General features: G+C 43.1%; 1 pseudogene; it reads right to left on the reverse strand.

The window, feature by feature from the left end:
- Positions 1 to 6: 6 nt before the first annotated feature.
- On the reverse strand, positions 7 to 408 carry LOC105998331 (annotated as a pseudogene).
- Between the last annotated feature and the right edge of the window lie 12,936 nt (positions 409 to 13,344).

Below are 13,344 nucleotides of genomic sequence, written 5' to 3' on the forward strand. Positions count from 1 at the left end.
GAAAGAATAGAGAAAACTATACTGTAGTAGTCAGGATGTGGTGGAACCAAATTGCAGTTTTCTAATTAAGAATGTATTCTTGGTCTATAAGAACAAAGTTCTGGAGCAAAGTAGCAGGTTCCCTTTTTTAGTAGACACCTCCTGTCTGCTGCTGGAACTCCTCAATTGTATCTCCATCCTCCATTTCCACCTGTGCAGGTGTGTCTGTGTCATTGATTGGCTGCCCATCAAATTGGAATCTGACCTGCCTCATTGACAAACCCTGTCGTTCACAATAGGCTTTCATTAGTTTACTAAGTGGTGTGTGCCTCTTCATCTTAAACTGCACCACAGAACCATCCTGCCCTTCAAATTAATATGATCGTTGTTCTCAGTCTTGACTCCTTCCTTGGGCTTTTCGTCGGCCATCAAGAGCGCCAGTCTCCTCAGATGCCGCTTCACAAAAGAGGTCCCCGGTCCGCACCGAATGAGCACACAGGCAGCACCACAGCGGCTGGAGGAGGTCCATAAGGTTCTTAAAAAGCTGTTTTATGAAAAGATTGCAACCATTTTAATTCCTGCATTTGTAATACAGAACATGACTCTGACTTCCAGCTACACTTCAAACTCATTTTCCAGACATGTTTTCAACATGCTTTTACAAGTCTTTTGTTAATCTGGTCCTCAGCTTTTCTTTTCAAAGCATTTGTCCCAGTCACCCACACACCCAGACCTCCAAGCCCAAGGCACAACTCACTGTAAGCACACAGGAACCCCACGAGGAGGGTGAGGCAGCCAGGACCATGCTTGTGCGTTTGCCCCAAACAAAGCCTCCCCCTCCCTTCCAGCACACATCTGGAGCATGCTGAACACGTGACATGATACCTGTGGTGCTCTTGTCACTTTGATTCATTCTCTGAACAAACATTTATTGATGGTCAAATTGACTTTTATTCTTGGTGGTTACAAGTGCTTCCTACACAGGGGAAAGCTTGGAGGCCTTGTAAAACATCTGTCTGCCAACACAGCTTCCTTAGCACCCTTTGGTCTTTAAGGCAGAAAAACCAAATGAGTTTAGTACTTGCACAAGTGCTGAGTTGGCAGGCCTGGAAGCTTGGGGCTCTATGATTTGCCATGGAAAGAAACCTCCAACTCACCACCACTTCACTTGGCTGATACCACAGGTGAGCTGGCAGCTCCTTCCTTTACTAAGTATAACTGTTTGACAATAAAGAAATAACCCCATGGTTCTCCATTGAATATAAACCTATGGAGTTTCATCAATGGCTTACACTAAGGCAACAGAGCACCAGTCAGGATGAGCACAGCGTGCCTGCCTTGGGCTAATGGCTCACACCAGTAATCCTAGCTACTCAGGAGACTGAGATCTAAAGATTGTAGTTCAAAGCATTCAGGGAAGGAAAGTCCCAGAGGCTCTTATCTCCAATGAAGCAGCAAAAAGCTGGACATGGAGGTATGGCTCCAGCTATAGAGCGTTAGCCTTTAGAGTAAAAGCCTAACAAGAATGTGAGGCCCTGAGTTCAAGTTCAAGTATTTGCTCTCTTTCTGTCTCTCTGTCTCTGTCTCTCTGTCTCTCTGTCTTTGTCTCTCTCTCTCTCTCTCTCTCTCTCACACACACACACACACATAGAATATAACCTGTTGATTCAGAAAGGCACAGGCTGAACCCAACATAATTGGGTATCAGTAAAGAAAATGCTTTTAAAAATCAACCTTAGCGGGAATGGGAATATGGCCTAGTGGTAGAATACTTGCCTTGTATGCATGAAGCCCGGGGTTCAATTCCTCAGTACCACATAAACAGAAAAAGTCGAAAGTGGCGCTATGACTCAAGTGGTAGAGTGCTAGCCTTGAGCAAATGAAGCTCAGGGACAGTGCCCAGGTTCTGATTTCAAGCTCCAGGACTGGCAAAAAAAAAAAAAAATCAACCTTAGGCTGGGAACCTATAATCGTAGCTACTCAGAAGGCTGAGATCTGAGGATCATGGTTCAAAGCCAGCCTGGGCAGGAAAAGTGCATGAGACCCTTATCTCCAATAAACCACCAGAAAACCAGAAGTGGTGCTGTGGCTCAAGTGGTAGAGTGTTTTCCTTGAGCTGAAGAGCTGAGGGACAGCACCCAGGCCCAGAGTTCAAGCCCCATGACTGACCAAACCAAAAAGCAACAACAACAAAAAACAACCTTAACCTAACCTATTTAAAGATGTAGAAAATGAACACCTTTTTCCCTAAAAAATAAACGTCACCAAAAATGATATGAAAAGAAAAGCAAATGGAACGTCACAATACTCTGGGAAATTTTGGAAGTTGAATCAGCCTGGGGTGTGGGTCGGGGAAATACCAAAAAACCAAACACTAAACCCAGAACATTTCGTTGGAAAATTTAACCAAACTTTTGGATGACAAGTCATCCTAATGTTGCAGAAAGCCTTCCAGAGCATATAAATAGAAGAACCGTGGGATTACAGGAACCAAATAACCAGAGGGCAGAATGCACAAGAAAAACACAGGCCAATGTCCCTCATAAATAATGCATGCACAAATCCTAAACAACATGTGACAAGAGAAATCCAACAGTGTTAAAAAGATAATAATATGTCATTGGCTAAATTGAGTTTACTCTGAAATGTAAGAAGGATTTAAAGCTGGATCATCTGCAGGTGTGGAAAATGTGCGGGGGGGGGGGAAGAGAAGGGGCAAATTCCATAGACTAAACTTCCTGCTGAAAAGAAAAATGCTCAAGTACAAAAAATCATTTTTTCCCTTTCTTAAAAACACTGAACTTCTGAAACAGTATAAGGAATTTATTAAACAAACATCTAAAAATGTGGGGTAGTAGGAAGAAATCCCAAAAGATGTCAGACATTATAAATACTACAGACAGAAAAGACAAGGCAGATTGAGAAAAAGACTCAGTTAATAGTGCTTGCTCAATACATTGATCTCACAGGAAAAATAAGATACCCAACTAAATAATTAATCCCACATGTTTTAAAGATTTTAAAAGAAAAAGAACTTTATAACTTTAGAAGAGAATAGAGATATGTTTATCACCTTCAGGTAACAAAAGATTCAGTAACACAGGATACAAAAGGCAAATATCAATAGAAAATCTATCTTGTTATGAATGCAATAAATGAAAAAACAAAACTAGTTAAGCCAAGGGCTGATGTCTCATGCCTTTAATCCTAGCTACTCATGAAGCAGAGATCCAAGAATCTTGGTTTGAATCCAGCCCAGGCAGACAAAAGTGAGAGATTCTTATCTCCCTTATTAGCTAGCCATCAGGCCCTGTGGTTCTGGGCTCCTGGTGCATGTACCTTGCATGAGCTCTGAGAGAGAGCATGTCTCCCCCGTTCTGTGCTCATGGAAGGTTTCCTTTCACCTACCCTAAGGTGGGGGCCCAATTGTGAAATGAATGGTACATGGCAGCCTCTCAACCAATTAAACTAAAACTATGCCACCGTGGCTGAATGAGCGTTGAGGAACAAGGTGGTTAAGAATTCCCATCTTTTGGTCTTTCTCATCAGAGAATCTGCTTTGCTATTTACTTTCTCTCTCAAACTTGCTCTATCTACTTGAAACATTTTCCTGCCTTTTACTTCTTTGATCAGCAGAGAATACAAACCCAGACCCTAGACAATATCAAAACAAATGTCCACAGGTACAGCTATGTATAGTCCAGGGTAAGACATCAGACAATCACAGCTGCATATATGGATGGGGGAAGCTAGAAAAAGAAAGGCAGTTTCCAAAGAAGACAGGTAGAATCTCTGCAGCAATGTGAGAGTCAGGTATAGGAGGGAGAGCAACATCTTTGTCTGGAAAAGCCTCCTCAGGAGGCAAAAACATACTGTAAATGAGAGGACTGGTAACTATGAGCTGCCTGGTAGTGAGGACTCAGCTGTGAGCTCTCAGAGTAGTGATGTTGGTAAGGTATGTAGCTCTACTGGGAATGCTTAAGCTTGCAGGTCTTTTCACCAATGAAACTGATTTATTTTTGTAGGTTGTGGGGCATGAGCTCGGGACATGGGTGCTGTTCCTGAGCCTCTTTGTGCTCAAGATTTGCACTCTACCACTTGAGCCACAGTGCCACTTCTGGTTTTTGAGTGGTTAATTGGATAAGACCTTATGTCGAAAAACAAACTTTACAACTTTGGGAGGGGGTAGGGAGGGGGAACGGGTGTGTGTGTGTGTGTGTGTGTGTGTGTGTGTGTGTGTGTGTGTGTGTGTGTTGGTGGTTGGAGGGAAATGGGAAGGGGAAACAAAGGAGGAGGCAACAATGTTTGATAAGAAATGTACTCATTACCTTGCCCATGTAATTATTGTAAACCCTCTGTACAGTATTTTCACAATTAAAAGAAAATAGTTAAAAAAAAAAAAAAAAGAGTCTCATGGGGACTTTCCTGGCAGGCTGGCTTTGAATCGCGATCCGCCGATCTCAGCCTCCCAAGTAACTAGGATTGCACCAACGAAATTGCTTTAAAATAAAAACCTCATTTTCAACTCTCCCACCCACAGGACACACTACTCTACTTTTCTCTTCTCTAACTAAGCTTACAATCTTCCTTCCTGTCATTCTCATGTGCCTTTGGCATTTCCCTCATCATTGGCCTTCTGGTAGGCCCCAAACCTACTTCACCAGCTTGGTGCTCTCTTCTGCATTTATAAAATTCTTCTACCCAAAAACTCTAGTCAGAAAGACTTACAAAAAAGCCCAGAGGAACAAGGTCAAGTTCAGGCAGTAGAAACACTTCCCCCTTATGTCTGATCTCTGTGTTCCATCCAAGTGAGAGAATCTGAAAGCCATGAGAAGTCATAGGGTCAAGGCCAAACAGCAGCCAAGTGGCAGGTGGGGTCTCATGCCCGGTTACCATGGAGACCCCTGTGAGATGGAGAATGGCACAGGTCTTAATACAGAAAATCAGGTTCCAGTGAAGACTGAATCTCAATGCCAGGGCACTCTGGATATCTGTTTTTTTGCTCAGTCGCAACACACTTTGGTCATAGTTTTACCCCAGAGTTCTATGAATGCCTGACCCTCTGTTGTGAGCACCATGAGCTGAACTACACAAATGTGAATTGTGACTAGATCAGGATCTACTTGGAAAAGCATTAAAGGAATTAGAATGGAAAGATTTCCAACAAACACACTGTGGTTTGCGCCAACGAGAACAGGAGGTTTATTATTTTTTTTAATTTAGCATGCACTAAAGGGCACCCCATCCTTAATACCTTATAGTGACATCACAGTGAAAATTAACTTAGATTTTAGCTGCATCTTTTCCAAAGACAATGACTGACGTCACAGGCCTGGGAGTAAGTTTGCTGAGGTTAAGAAATAGCACCTCTGGGATGTGGACACATCCACCTGACATCTAATCTGATGCTCCTCCAATTCCCACAAGGCATCATTCAATCTCTTCAAACACCACAGCAAACAAACAAGAAGACAACAATGACCAATGATTCTTTCAGCCACTTTCCTATTTCCTGGCCTAGTGATGGCAGTCCTAAGATGGGAGTCTTGATTCATTCATCTCCATTCTCTGTGTTCTAGAGGAGAGGGGAGCATTCTGAAGACAGTCCCCAAGACTTGACCTTACAAGTTTGCTTTGGGGCTTTTATGCTATTGTTCCTCTGAGGGCTGTGAAAGATAATGCTCTCCACCAAAGCTGGAGCAGAACCCAGCCCCACATCTCAGTGGCGTTTCTTCAAGTTGCAGGGTCTATTCTTGATGATGACAAATGCTGAATGTAGGTTGGATGCTCCAGGCTAGAGCCTTCAGTAAAATGAGCAATGGAAGATGTTGAGATCAGATGCCCTCATCTTCTATTGCCAAGTAACAAATCACTACAAACTTAGCCATCTGAAGTGACACAGCTTTTTCTTATCTCAAAGGTTCAATGGATTAGGAACCTTGATGTTGCTTTAGCCAAGTTTTCTGCTTAAGATCACACAAGACAGAGTTGAGGGAATTCCTGGGCTCTGTTTTAATCTGTAGAGAAGACTTTATTTCCCAACTCACTCAGATTATTGGCAGAATTATTTCCTTGTAGTTAGACCAAAGGCCCCAACTTCTTCCTGGCTAGTTGGTTGGGACCACTTGGAGATCCTCCAAGCTGCCCACAACTTGGTGCTACCCAAGATTTCTCAGCGTGGCGTCTTGCTCCGTAAGGCCAGACATAGCAGTCCCTGGATTTTTAGGCACCTGTCCCCCTACTCAACTTATAAATGAGGGACTGCTCTTGCTTAGCACCAGATGTTTTTCCTCCCAAGAACTTTTATAGAAGGTTTCATGAATAAATAACCTAAAGTTGGAAATGAGAGTGTGTCAGAGTTAGTGGCTGATGGTTGCTTAACTTTGTGAAGATAATAAAAAAAAATTAATGCAGTAAAGTCGGATAAGCTAACCTAAAAGGATGAATTTTATGCTATACAGATTATAGTCAACAACAGAAACCAACTCATTAAGTGTACATGCAAAACAAAAATTTCAAATATGCACTTCCTATGAAAAAAATGCACTCATTCTTCAGAGGCAACTAGAAAAACAATGTGCCTTGGAAAATGGAAAAGATTCCACCGAAAGGAGACCATAAAATGTGAAAGACAGAAGACAGAAATGAGGACTAGTAACATGCAACAGGCTACATTTCAAGAATGGAATTGCCAATGCTGGCAAAATTCCCCAGAAGGATGACCTGAATGCACGGGACACCTAGTCATGAATTCTGAGCAACAACACATACGACATTTCAACCAACACCCAGCTCTTCCCTGGCAGAGGCGGTTCCATGAAAAAGGACTGGTATTATTTAGACACTTTTCAGAAGCAAAGCTGGGAAATAGAACACAGAAACTTGGCCTTCTGCCTCTATCCCTGCCTCCCTGGGGGAATTCTACAAAAAAAAAATCCACAATTTTACCCAGTCATTAACCATGGTAGTTTGGGAAACTGGTTTTTACAACTCTCCTTTTAACTGCAGAGAATAGGGCATATTTGGTTTTTAGGGGCAGAGTCAGAGAGACACTGTCTATAGTTTAGGGTAAAAAAGTGGATGCTTCAATGCTATTGTGGGTTCCTGGAGTGATGAATACTTTCAGACTTATTGCGGGGGCTGGGGGAAGTCCAGGGCTAAGAGAGCTAAATAAAGAGATGTGAGGGCCACTAAGCTTTGTGCCTGCATTGTAGGAGGCAAGGGGAGAGAGTATCCTCAGGTGATAAGTGATGACCCACATGTTGAGGTAAATATCTCGGGTAGGCGATTTCAACTGGGATTGAAAAGAGTTAAGCAACATAGGGAATATATTTGATGCTACTCAACTATGAATTTACAAATGGTAAGTAAATTGTATGTTATGTGTTACTACGGTGAAAAAACTTTAATGAGAAATAAGTGAGTGTAATTGGTTGACTCTGGGGTTAGAAATAAGTAGAGTTTGCAGCTGTTGTAATTTATTAAAAATCCTTCTAGGCTAGGTACTAGTGGCCTATGCCTGTAATCCCAGCAACTCAGGAAGCTGTGATCTGAGGATCACCTTTTGAAGCCAGTCTGACAGAAAAATCTGTGAAACTCTTACCTTCAATTAACCAGCAAAAAGTGGAGGTGTGGCTCAGTTGGTAGAATACCAGCCTTGAGCAAAAAAAAGCCAAATAAGACCATGCGGCCCTGAGTTCAAGCCCCAGTACTGGCATGCACATGTGTACACGTGCACAAGCGCGCACACACACACACACACACACGCGCGCACACACACACACACACACACATGATATTTTGATAAACAGGAAACAATTAAATTGGGATGTGGGAGGGGAGGGAAGTACTAGGGTTTGAACATTCTCTGCTTGTTTGCTCTATTGGCTCACATGCTACCATTTGAGCCAGATCTCCAGCCCAGCAATTTTGCTAGTTATGTTGAAGAGGAAGTCTCCAAGAGTTTTCTGTCCAAGCTGACTTCAAACTTTGATCCTCTGATGTCAGCCTCCTGAAGGAGCATAAACCACTAGAACCCATCAATCAAGTTTTATATTAGATATAATTCAGTCATGCATCATTTAATGACTGGATACATTGTAAAGAATGTTAGAAGGCCATAGGGTTATTGGTGACCATCACAGTGTGTCTTTAATCTAGATTTCTAGATAATATCATTCAGTCACTTGGTGTTGGCTCTTGAGTCAATGAAGACTTAAAGGACACATGGGTATATGAGGCTGCTATTGGCCTGCACAACAAAACAGACCATTTCACAGTGAATTTATTTTATAAACAACAACCACACGTATGGCATGGGAGATACACACACCAATGAGACAGCAGTTTATTATCATGATCAAGTATGTTGGACTGCACCTATTGTATCTAGGCTTCTCTGTGCCTGTCTGCAGAGTTACTTTCCCACTCATATCTGACAGATGCTCTGTGCTGGGTCCTTCCCCCTGGTTGCAATATTTCTGTGATAACCTTATGGAACTACCATCATCTATAGGGTCAAAAAATCAAAACATCAACAGACAAAAATCAACATTGAGTTGTGGGTAGCAGTACCTTTAGCTGCTGAGAACAGAGAACTTTCAGCCAAAAGTGATTTGTAAAACCAACAATGCATGATTTCATGCAGAGCTGTTTTCAGCCCAAACTGGCAGGTCCTCTCTGCAGTCCCGGGCACATTGTCCTTCCATTCTCCCATTCTCTGTCTGTGAGGCTAACCATATCAGCTTTCGGTTCCTTGCCTTCCCGTGACTGAATCCCCTTTCTTTGCTCTGATGCATGACCTTGCATCTGGACTCTGGACATATCTCCATTGCTAAAGGTCACAATGTAAAGCTTTCTTCAAAGTTGGTGCTTGAGGACATGGTGAGAGAAAAGATGGTTGAGCAGAGGAGTGATGTGATAAGCACCTAAATCTCAGGGAGATTAAGCAGAAAGTAGGATGAGGGTGGGAACGTGAAAAACTGGGAGACAGAGTCCCAGTAAGGTCTGCTATAGGACTCCCAGTGCCCAGTCTGTGTCTGAGCAGGTTAGGGGTGCAGAGAGAAGGCTTCATATGACTAAGGATGTAACAGGCTTTTGCTCTCCTGCTGACCCATGCATAGAAGTTTCAAACATGTACTCCCTGCTTCCCAGGACAGGGCTCCCAGACCATTGCCTGGGTGATTTCTTCCAAAATGGTATCACATTGGATCAGCAGTTATAAACGGGGCAGTCATGAGGCCTTTAAATGACAACTTCCAAAATCTGTATGCTGAGTGAGTGCTCTTTAAGGGGAGAAAGATGAGGAGAGAGAAAGAGAGAGAGAGAGAGAGACAGAGACAGACAGAGACAGAGACAGAGAGAGAGAGAGAGCTAGAGAGACAGAGCATAAATAAATCAGCATAAACAGAGCTCTCACCCCAGCCCTGCTGGTAGGTCAGCCTTTGCCAGATAAATAGTACTATGCTAGATTTTGGCAAATGACACCACAGTGCCACCTTTGATGATAAGTCATCCATTTATTCTTGGAGCAGAACAAACACCTTGTCATTCCTGCTGTAGAAGATTCTTATACTCTGGTCCCTGGACCACCTCCAAACATGGACTAAGAGACAGATGGTTTCCTAGTCAGGCTGTGCACCAGACTGACATATTTCTGGGGAGTCCAAGCTACGCTTTCCAGCAGCCCTTCATCACGCTCCAGATTGTTCTCTGCAGTTCCCAGCCTGGCCGCTTTTGAATGGTACCAGGCAAATCCTCTGGAACTTTTTGTAACTATTCTTTACAGCTGTGGGGACAGCTCCTTGGGTGAAATCCAGCTTGCTGGATCACTCATTTCCTGTCTTAATCTCAGAAATTTCTGTTTGATGTTGCTTTCTCCAAAAAACAAAACAAAAAAAGCCCATAAATTCTGGAGGAAACAGTGTTTTATATAATGTAGCTCTATGGGGTGTGAGTACTGAAAACAGGTCATGACTGCCCTTCCTCTGTTTCTCGAAGTCCTGGGAGTGGAGAACACCTCTGCAACCGTCCTTCCAAGAGGTGAGATGTTCCCAGCCCATCAGGATCGTTGTTTCTGATGAGATTGTTATTTCCAGTGGAACACTTCGCTCAAGCTTGTCAGTGACAAATCAGGAGAATCCGCCCCATTGGCGAAAACACCAGCGGCATGTGTACGTTCGGCCCAAGCATGGGTGGTGCGGATGTTTTCAAGTTTCTGAGCTCATGACAGCAGACCTTCTCTTGAATGTGGAAACATAGTTGACTTCATTCCCTCCTTGAGCTGCCGCTCTGTGTGTCTCTGGAGTCTAAGGGACTTTCCACTTCCCAAACTTTACTCCCTCTGCTCACACCCTCCTCCTGCTGCTGTCCTCTTCTTGCTTCTCACCTCTTAAAGCCCCTACCTTTCTTCCTTCTAAGCCAAACCCAACATGGAAATAGGAGTTCTCCAGAATTTTCCAAGATACCGCCCCCACAAACTTCACCAAAGAATCGCAAGAGCCCACAACCAGGTGCAGATGGCTTACACCTAGAATCCTAATTACTCAGGAGGCTGAGATCTGAGGATCATGGTGCAAAGCCAGCCCGGGCAGGAAAAGCCATGAAACTCTTTTCTCCAATTAACAGGCCAAAAGACAGTAGTGGAGCTGTAGTTCAAGTGGTAGAGTGCTAGCCTTGAGTTAAATAGCTAAGGGAGAGTACCCTAGAACTGAGTTCAAGCCCCAATACAGGAAAAGGAGGAGGAGGAAAAGAAGGAGGAAGAGGAGAAGGAAGAGGAGGAGGAGGAGGAGGAAGGAGAGAGGAGAAAAGAGGAGGAGGAGGAGCAGGAAGGAGAGAAAAGGAGGAGAGAGGAGGAGGATGAGGAGGAAAGAGGTGGAGAAGAAGGAGGGGGAAGAGAAGAAGAATGCTTGCATATGAAACCTGCCCTTCCTTGAAATATCCTGGCCATTCCTGGGACAAAGCAAGTTCCTGGCTCACTCTTCCCTACTCCCTCCTTCCATGAAGCTGAATCTAGTTCCTGTTTATACAGAAGACTTTTGTTCTGTTTCTCTCTCCAGTTAGTTTGAATTTTTGTAATTCTTCTTGCTTTACTAGGCAGGCCAATTTTCTTTCTCTCCTCCCTGTTCTTTCTCTGTGTGCATCAAGGCTTGAGGTTTGTTTCCCACAACAAGCCTCAGTTGCATTGCTAAGCAAAGTGTGCTCCCTGACTCCCATGTATGACATTCATTGTTAAATCATTAAGCTAACCAAGTTATGTTGTTAGATACTGCAAGACATTGATGCCTACTGGAAATCAGAAGCAGAATACAAAAGGTATATGTTTCAAAGCACATCCATCTCAGATATATATATATATTTTTTTTTTTTTTGGGGTCCAGTCGTGGGGCCTGAACTCTGGGCCTGGGCGCTGTCCTTCAGCTCTTCAGCTCAAGGCTAGCGCTCTACCACTTGAGCCACAGCGCCACTTCCGGCTTTTTTGTTTTTGCTTATGTGGTGCTGAGGAATCGAACCCAGGGCCTCATGCATGCAAGGCAAGCGCTCTACCACTGAGCCACCTTCCCAGCCCTCAGATATATTTTTAAAATTCCATTCAAATGGACTTGGGAAAAATATTGTTTATATTGAACAGTGTTTAGAAAAAATTCTTCTGGCTCACTGTGAGAAGAGCAATGATTGGCTAACGGAGCCTCTATGTGGGGGCATAGGTATGTATGGTAGAAGAGAAGAGGAGAAAGAGAAAGAAGAAGAAGAGGAGGAGGAGGTAAAGAAAGAGAAGGAGAAGGAGAAGGAGGAAGAGATGCTGGAGAAAGAAGAGGAAGAAAAGGAGGAAGAAGGGGAGGGGAAAGGAAAATGAAGGAGATCTCAACTAAAACCAACTCATTTCTTTCTGAACAAGAGATTTTGAAATTGTCTCTACTCTCAGTATGTACTGAAAGAAGATAAATGCAAAGCAACACATTCTGCATATGTTAAAGCACACATGATATATATACAGTGTGGGGGAAAGTAGCCATCACATCTTTTGGCAGGGTTTGCTAATAAGAATGGTAATTAAACGTGAAAAAACCATCAGTGTTGTTGTTTTTTAATCATCCTAAGAGAGTGATGCCAAAATGCTTGCCCATACCCTGATGCCATTCTGCGGTTCATTTAAGATAAAATAAGAAACAATGAAAGACTGCATTTTTTAACACAGCTGGGTAAAGTTCCCGGCTCCCGTGGCAGAGGTGACCCACCCTGGTATCTGAGGAAAGAGGCCACAACTCCATTTTAGATTTTCACTGTTAGAATGGTCTGTTTTAAATGAAACGATGGCAGTGTTAGATAATTGTTTTGTGGGATTTAAAAGAAAATATGCTGTACTAAAACCAGCTATGTCCTCAATTAAAAAATTATTCACAAATGTCTGGGAACAAGTTGTCTAAAAACATATTTAAGGGATTAAGAAAGGAAACAAACAAAACATAAAGTATTCAATCTCCTGGAACTTGCAGAGAAAAAAAATTTGCATAGGGCTTTTCCAATGTCCAAACCCAGAAGAGCTGTGGAAGAGGCTGAGAGATTTCTCTCTTTCCCTTTCCCTGTCTCTGTCTCTGCCTCTGTCTGTCTGTCTGTCAGTTCTAGAGAGATGCCTGAGACCACTGCAGGAATCCACACCTCTTCATGTTTGTGCCAGGGCCCTCTTACCCCATACCTATCTTTTCTAGGTTCCCATAGTCTCCCCCAGGGAACACCAGAAGGGACTTTAGAAAACAAAGTACTTTCTCACTTTGGTAGGGAGGGAAGGGAAAGGCTTGCAGAATCAGAAAGAACTGTCTGTTCCCTCTATGGGTAGGAGCCAAACTTTGGAGAATTTGGAACACTCCCCTACAGTCTTGACTCTGATGCCAAAGTCCAAGGACAAGATTCTTGGTGGCAAATTAGTCCTCAGGCAAGTAACTTTTTGAACACACTTCTCTCCCTTTCTTTTCCTCTCCTGTCATTTGAGAATACATCATTTTTTAAAATGGCATGTAAATCAAAACTGTATGAGGGTAAAAGTAAGACAAGTGCTTTCTAAGTTTCTGGTGTTGTGTCTGCGGAGATGAAGCAAGGTATTACAAAACTGAAGGGTGGAAGAGATCTCATAGACTTCATTACAGCTGAGCAACTGTCAGACTTAACTTAGCACTTACATAACCAGCCAGGGTACCCAGAGCATTAAATGGCATTTCTTCACCTGAAGGGGTCCTTTAAGCAAAATGGTAACTTCTCTTACTTATCAAGGTTATAGCTTTCCAAGACATAGATTTCTCTTTGTGGGGTGTGTGTGTGTGTGTGTGTGTGTGTGTGTGTGTGTGTGTGTGTGTGTGTGTGTGTGTGTGT

Source organism: Dipodomys ordii, unplaced genomic scaffold (genome assembly GCF_000151885.1).
Source record: "Dipodomys ordii isolate 6190 unplaced genomic scaffold, Dord_2.0 Scaffold161, whole genome shotgun sequence".
Classification (NCBI taxonomy): domain Eukaryota; kingdom Metazoa; phylum Chordata; class Mammalia; order Rodentia; family Heteromyidae; genus Dipodomys; species Dipodomys ordii.